General features: G+C 40.2%; 1 long non-coding RNA gene across 1 annotated transcript; it reads left to right on the plus strand.

Annotated features, from left to right (window-relative positions):
• Positions 1-1,091: 1,091 nt before the first annotated feature.
• LOC127468980 (uncharacterized) lies at positions 1,092-5,590 on the plus strand. Its single transcript, XR_007903763.1, has 3 exons — positions 1,092-2,729; positions 4,410-4,474; positions 4,708-5,590. It is a non-coding gene; the product is annotated as an uncharacterized LOC127468980 (long non-coding RNA).
• The last annotated feature ends 2,283 nt before the right edge of the window (positions 5,591-7,873 follow it).

Here is a 7,873-nt window from a genome sequence, read left to right on the forward strand (position 1 = left end):
CATTCCCGTTTGGTACACTCTTTTATTTTCTTTTTAAAAACTGTTGAGTATTAGGTGTTCCAAGATCATTGGGACCATCTCTGTAACAATTTTTAATATAGCTTTTAAAATAAATATAACAATATTCATTATTGTAGGGTGGATCCTTATAAAACTAGAAAGACATTTACTCAAATTTTACCACTTGGGATGAGAAAGTACTTAATCTTATTATTTAAAATAAAATGTACATTTCTACCATCTCCAGATGATTCTGTTCTCATGTTATAACTCTACTTTTTACTCCATGAATTCTAGGACCTCCGTAGGGGTGATCCCACAGGTCACATGTGACTGCACAAGATCATATGGAAATTATGGGGTTGGGAGGGAAGAAAGCAGCTGAGAGCAGTGGTCATGTTTGTTGTGGAGCGTCACATCAGGGGATGCTCCTGCCAAAATGTTTTTGGGGTGGCATCTGTCACATTGAAGTGATGACAGAAGGAACTGGATTTTATTCTTCTTATGTATCTCCCTGTTAGCTCATTGTCATGGGTTTACTCTGGCTGGATTCAAACCCCTGAAAAAGTGCTAAAAGATGAGAGAGGTTCACAACAGGCTAGACAGACTCGATGTGAGGAATAATACTAAATTTATTGCTAACAGAATAGAAACTAAAGAATAATAAAATACAACCACTCTTTGGCCACCTGCATCAGTGCAGGAGGAGAAACTCTCAGGGTGATAGCTAAGGTCTCTTTTCGTCGGGGTGTGGGGGATCTCTGCACCCCCCAAGGTCCTTTCAAAGGCTGCAGGGGGACAACTCGCTTCACCATGATCTTCCCCACGGGTTACAGGGAGTTAAAGCTCTGAGTCTTTCATCCTTGTTCTGTGGGGTCCCTCCCAGGGGAATAAGCTCTTGGAGGATCCCTCCAAGTTGGGTCCACTCCTCCCCCGGGTTGCAGGTTCTGGGGTTCATCTCAAGTCTTTATACTCCAATAGTTTTCATCAGAGTCCCACCCAGAATAAACCTGCTCAGCGCAGCTGCTCTCTCTCTCTCGCTCTGAGTTGCAAATTTGAGCGGTGGCAGTAGCTATGTTGGCTGTGCTTCTCCTATCCGCTCTGCTCCGTACCACGCTCTGCTGCCGTTCCGGGCCCACTCTGGGCCACTCCTGGCTGTGCACAGCTGGCCGCTCCAGGCAGCTTTTCTCTTACTCTCTGGAATTTCTTCTGAGCTCTGCTGCATGTCTTGGCCAGTCCTGGCCCTGGCCACAGCTGGCCGCTCCGGGCCATCGCCACCACCCCCACTCACACTGGGGGAGGCACCCCAGCCCTGGCCACAGCACCCAGCCCACCTCTAGTGCTGCGCCAGGGCCCCCCAGGCCCAGGCCAGGAGGGGGGGCCTGGCCCCTCGGGCCAGCCGGCTCTATCTCTCTCTGTCACCTTCTTGGTTCTAATTTCTTCTGCGCAACAAGGCTTCTCTTCCGGCCTCTTAAATATGTAATTCGCAGAGGTGTTACTAAAGCTTTCGATTGGCTCTTCCTTGGGTCAGAACCAGGAAGTCAAGTCCACCCCTGGAATTAACCATCTTCAGTTCCAGAGTGCTAGTAAACCCATCACGACACTCATGAAACAGCTCTTCATAGGAGAGAAGGATAGGAATGAAGATTTGCAGTTGATGCAATCATGTTTGGAGTTGAAATCTCACATGTAACACCCAGTTGTATTTTGTTCTTTTTTATTGAGTTTTTTACTGACTTTAGAGAACTATTTCAGGTGTTTTAAAGCTGAACTTCAGTTTTAATTTATAATGCATATAATCTATGAAAACCGTCGTATCTTGCAGTGCACACTGTGAATTAGAAAACTAAAGGCCTTTGCCTCTACAAAGTTGGTAAGGACAATGTGCCATTTTGTCCAGTGTTTGGCCACAAAATTTCAGTAAATTTTCTGGCCTTTCCTGGAACTACAGGATACTCTGTCAAATTTGGCTAATTATCCAATGAGTTACATCGAGTTAAATAACATGACTACTGAAATGTGAATAGCTTCCTTTTTATGGAAAGACCTTGGTTCACACCATTCTATGTTAGTGTTAGAGATTGGAATGACCCTTTCACAGCTGTTTGGGCTGATAAATAAAAAGAATAAAAGAATGGACAAACAAATACTACCTGCCTAATAGCTGAGAGTAGGTTTTTCAAAACCAATTATGCTGTTTAATAAATAGTTTTCATTTTCCTAAGGAGCTTCTGGGTCCCTTGGTATAAGATTTATTTTCAGGCAGGTAATCAAAAGTCTTCCTTCTTTTAAAGCTGTGATCTTCTTGTGCAAACTAATTTTTTTAAAAAGAAAAATATTACAACCCACTATTATAGCTGAAGATCTTGAGCTTCTGAAACAAACAGATGGACATAAGAAAGTCAATGTAAAGTTTGACTTGCGATTTCAGTGAGCTTACTGACTATTTAATATGACAGGAAACCTGTTATAAGTAGTTCTAACTTTACAGAAAATCCTACAAAGGTCTTTTGCAATAAGTAAGTGAAGTTGAAATGTCATGGCAATTGCTTGAAGAATAACTGGAGAAAGATATCACTGAGTTATGCAATAAACAAAAAGGGAGAAAATGCCTTCCAGAATGACTAAAGCAGCTTTTTGTGTATTTGTGCAGGACCTAGAAACAGCAGACTAAAGGGTAATCAGGGGAAACTAGGGAAAACACTACTCTTTCTCTGGCTGATCTGAAGGTAGGTTTTTTTAGAGGCTATGACTTCCTTGGTGATTCAAAGCAGGATTGCAAATATGGTAACATATGCAGAATACATTAATTTTTCTCAACAGGTTGCAAAATACAATGGATATTGGGGTTTGCCTTGTGAAGGAGATAGTCTACAGTCTACAAAGCATCTTGGAGGAAAAAGATCAAATTCAAAAGAACTTGGAACCTACATCTACAATACTTTTCTATCTCATTACGAAGGAAAACCAATATATTCAACACATATAATGAAATTATTTACGGACTATGTTTTTTTTGGTTTCCAAAACTGTCTTTTCAGTCCTGTTTCATAACAGGTGCATCCTGGAATTACATTCATTAAAATATAAATGGAATTCTGCTAGTTTTTTTGTACTATACCATGGTGGGCTTTTTTGGGAGGGGAATGCAACAAAGAAAAGATATGTTTCTGACATTGAATTCTTTTCTAACCAAATACCTTCCTTGAGAACCAAACATTTCAAGCGTTAGAGGAAATATTAAAATGGAGATTCTTTTAGCTTTGAGACAAGATCAAGCAGCCTTATATCAAATAGCTACTTGTAATATAGGCTTATGAGAGTGTTAGAGTAGTTATTATTCATACTTTAATTAACTCAACTTCCAACTGTGAGTACATACAGGATATTTCCTTACCAGGTACAGCTCCCCACTGAAGTGCTTGCCCACCCAATTCTGATAACTAGTAGCCATGGTGGTATTTAAGGCAGCTGTTTTCCTTTGTCTTTTAAAACTTATGTTTACTGTGGTGTTTAGTGATAATATGAAAGACTTGTGACACAAGCTACAGACTGCTGTTGCCGTTGAGCTGGGAAGGGGCTCTGTGTATTCTATTTAATGTTATAACGGATGCCTTAGTAACTTGAATTTGTCTTCAGATGCTCTACTTAACCAAATAATGGGATAATAATTTGGGGTGCAGCAGAGAGAAAAAAATTCCTCTAATCAAATTAAAATTGCTGCCTCCCTTTAAAAATTATTTAACTTTTTAAAGATAAACCACTATGAATCACCTACTGCTGACAGATGTATTTCCTGTTTCTTATACTGCCTATTGTCATGGTTAAAGTAGATTCTTGTATTTTGTTCCTTTTTTTTCCAACGTTATTTTGGAGGGATTGTCTCTTTAAGAAGTAATTTCCCACCCCCTCACTTGCTGGGGCTGGGTGGGGAGGAAAGGGAAAAGCGCCAGATGGAAACAGAACCCTCATCTTTCTGGGGACCATGCTTTCTGCTGCTGGCAGAGTCCATGTGGATCACCACCACAATAATTCATCACAAATCCCCACTGACTTGCAGGGACACAGCTTTTCTCTGATGTGCCACTGTACTTTCACAATTAATAATATGCTCTTTCTATTTCAGAGAAAACTTTTCAGGTCTTCTTCAAATAATTTTTGAGAAAGTATGTTTGGTTGTTACCGTTTGCAGAGATAGGAATAGTTTTACGTATGAAACGTTATGTTCAAGTTTAATTCTTTGAAGTGTGCTGCTTCAAGAAATTCAATGCAAAATCAAGCTTTCATTACTCAGATGCTGCTTTTGAAATAGACCAAATTGTCTGTTCCTTTTAAAGGCTGCTGGATGTTCACCCCTTGAAGAGATCTCACATGTGTTTATTGTATAAAGTTCTTTTTTACCATACCAGGTCTGCACATGAGAGCCATTTGGGAGCATAGGAGGATAAATCTGGGGCTCTGTTTTGCAGGGGAAGTAAGAATTTTGCAAACACTCTTTCTCTTTCCAGAGCCATTGTATTTTCTATACACATTGTTGGCAGGTTCACTAAGAGGTGAAATTTGGAATTTGTGTTTGAAAGCTTGTGTGCCCACAGCGCTGAGGAAGAGTTGAGGGTGGAATGGCTAGAAGATACATAATAGAAAAAGTCCCAGATGGCACAGTTTTTGTGTTGATCTTAATAGCATAATGCTACTATGCTTTAACAGGACTTCTCTGTAACTTGTGCATAAGGACCAAAGACCTTACTCTGGCCAAGGGCCTCCAGTAGTTCGCATGGAAGGACTGCAGAGATGCTGCATGTTGTGAACAAAGTTGAGTGGCTGAAACCCAGCTGAACATGCAAGGTGCTCATGGAAATGTTCTGTTTAGCCTACCATAAAGGAACAGGAAACACTCTTCATTTCCAGTTCTGCACTTCCAAAGTACATTTGTTGACATTGGGTGCAGGTAGAGGCTGCTTTCGTTTGCTCTGATTTTTATGGTTAATTTAGAGCATGAGAAAAGTTCAACATTTCCTGTGCATATGGTGTTTGCAGCAAGGGAACTCACACTAGCCCAGTTAGATATTGCATTTGTCACCATGCAGGCAAATACCCTGTGATACCTTAAGGTCCTTTTAGTTTTTTGATTTTCCTAATTTTTATAAGTTTTATAAGTAGTTATATAATAGAAGTAGATTTAGAAGCAGCACCCTTATTCTCTTACCCTTAGCATAGTAACTACAACCCTCTTACCCCGATTCCCCATATCAGTATTCCCTGAATTCCATTAGAAATGTTTAGTTTCTTGTCAAGGTAGGCCTGTTCTGTTCAGAGAACACTTGTACTTTGGCCTAAACCGCAGAGTACAGTCAAAAACTGGGTGAATGTGTGCCCTTTGTGCTCTGATGAAGAGGTGGTCTCAAAAGACCCCATCCCCAGTTCTCAAGGAGCGTGACTGAGGGTGGTCCAGGGCAAAAGCCAGAAAGTGGGAAAACCTTGGATTGGACAGGCAGTGTTATAAATTGTAATGTCTGAGACACGGGGGACACACGCATCTTGTAACCAAATTAAATCCTTTTCTTATCTCCAGTTAAATTGCCTTGGATTTTTTTTTTCCTCAACTCCTTTAGGCATCACCTGTATTACAAAAAATATTTTAAAAAAGATGCAATTTTCCTTGGACAGTTGGCTGGTCTGCCTCTTATTTATGCACCAGTCTGTTTAGTATGCAGGGGGGGCACAGTGCCACACTGATTTTTAACCCTAGTGGAAAAAACACACAAGTTGACTATGGGCCTCGAGGGAGTACAGATCTTTAATGGCAAGTTGAGTGTAAAATGTGGTCTCTGGAAGAAAGGTCACCACATTTGCACAACCCCCTTGAGTCAGGCTTAGAGCCCTGTCTGCCTTCAACTAAAGAGACGTTTTCCTGTATCTTGAGGTTGCTTTGCTTTGAGGTGTAGGGAGCACATAACAGAATTAGGGGAACTGAGTGATGTTTGTTCATGTTTGTCTGCACTCTGCATCCTAAGAGAAGACTTTTGAGAAGCCAAATCAATACTACAACCATGTCTGGTGCAGCTGCTCTGTTGTTTCAGTATGTTACAATAATGAATTGAATTCTCACAACAACAGGCATAATAAGTACTGCTCAGCCCTTGGTATTCAATCACCTTTTACTGGTTGTATCTTTCTAAACCCCACTGTCAACTAGAATTATACAGAAACCCACCACAGACCTTTTGTGGCCCTCAGATGAAAAATGCAGAAGCAGGATGCTTTTCAAAGACATAGGTCTATGATGTCCTTCTTCTTCAGGCAAAACCACTTCCCCTTTTTTCTTGAAACCTTAGCATAAATCATTCAGAATCTGAAAACCAGGATATTTTCCAGCAGGAGGGTCTTTTAGCTTAATATCAACCTCTTGTGTCTGACCACCTTCTTGTTTTCACACTTTTTTTCATGCACTTTGGATTTCCTGAGTCATGATTCTCTGTTCAGAAAGGGGTAAAGCATAAGAACATCATTGGTGACTGTGGATATGAACTATCTAATATCACTCTGACATTTTAAGTTTTAATTTAAATTACCAGACTTTTAAGCAGCTACCACAGCAAAAATGGGTGTTGATGGAGGTGACCTATCAATTCTGCAGCACAGCTTTCTCCTTGGCACTGGTGCTTTGAATTCTGCAGGAAATGCCCTTGAGACAGGCAGCCATGGGCACAGAAAGCAAATCATTGCCTGTGGAAAATGAAGACAACATAGCAAAACAGCAGAGAGGCTTGAGAAGAAGTCAGGTCTGAAAATTTGCAGATAATGGATGGGACTCAAAGCTGTAGCTTGGCTCACCTTGGTGGGAGAAGTATAGGATGAACTCTTAATGGGCTTTTCACACTTATTTTAGCCTAAACTTCACTTGAGTAAAAATCGAGACAAAAACTTTGGCTTTCCCAACACATAGTTGAATTTTGAGGCTCAAGCAGCCTTTTAGCATCAGTCCCTAAAAAGGGGTTTCTCCCTCTTGTAGTCATCTGGGTTTGAACATGCAGAAAGCTGAAACAATGTTGCAACAAAATTTTCCTGGTTTAGAGAGGAGAAACTGAGGTAGAAATCCGTGCAAAGACTTGCAAAATGATCCAACAATTAGCAGAGCAAAAGAAGGAGCATTAATTTTCTCTCTGCCAAATCCACACAATCATTTTTTACCCTTATTTTTCATTGCTCAAATAATCAAAATTTGCACTGCCTTCATTGGCCTGCTAGAGGAGTGACACCGTGACGCTGAGAACCTTAGGGCTTTATTTTCCTTTTAGAACTACAATGTTATGTATAAAAAAAAGAAGGGGGAAAAAACAAAAGACATCTTCCTGGCTAAAATATTCTGCTGTGTCAAGGGTAGAAAACCCAAACTTAGCTTTTAAAATAAAAATAGTGTCATATCCAATTTCCCTTCCTACCTCTGTCTAAATTCTGAAGTGTTTTGAAGTAGCAGAGCTTTGCAGCTGCAGAATATCAGCACTATTTTCAAACATGTGGTAATATTTTTCCACACACATAAAAGTGACCCAACCCTAACAGTGAACCATACTGTTTCAAAAATAACATTAACTTTGACAACTTCTTTAGCTATTTTGTTTGATGTTAAACTCAAGAGTACTGACTTTTCCTGAAACTTGAAAAGAGCACTATGCTTTTCCTCATCCCAGTTGATATGATTAAGTGGTTTTTACTACAGCCAGTAACCAACAGGACAAACTGGGATTTTGAGCCACATTCCAAAACCCTCTGTATTCCTCTGAGTTAACACCTAGAAAAATGCTTGTGATGGACACAAATCCATTTTTATGATACATCATTTAAAAGGCTTTACTCCTTTTAGTGCAGCTTA

The sequence above is a fragment of the Manacus candei genome, unplaced genomic scaffold (genome assembly GCF_025592945.1).
Source record: "Manacus candei isolate 608988 ecotype Guabito, Panama unplaced genomic scaffold, ASM2559294v1 h1tg000016l, whole genome shotgun sequence".
Classification (NCBI taxonomy): domain Eukaryota; kingdom Metazoa; phylum Chordata; class Aves; order Passeriformes; family Pipridae; genus Manacus; species Manacus candei.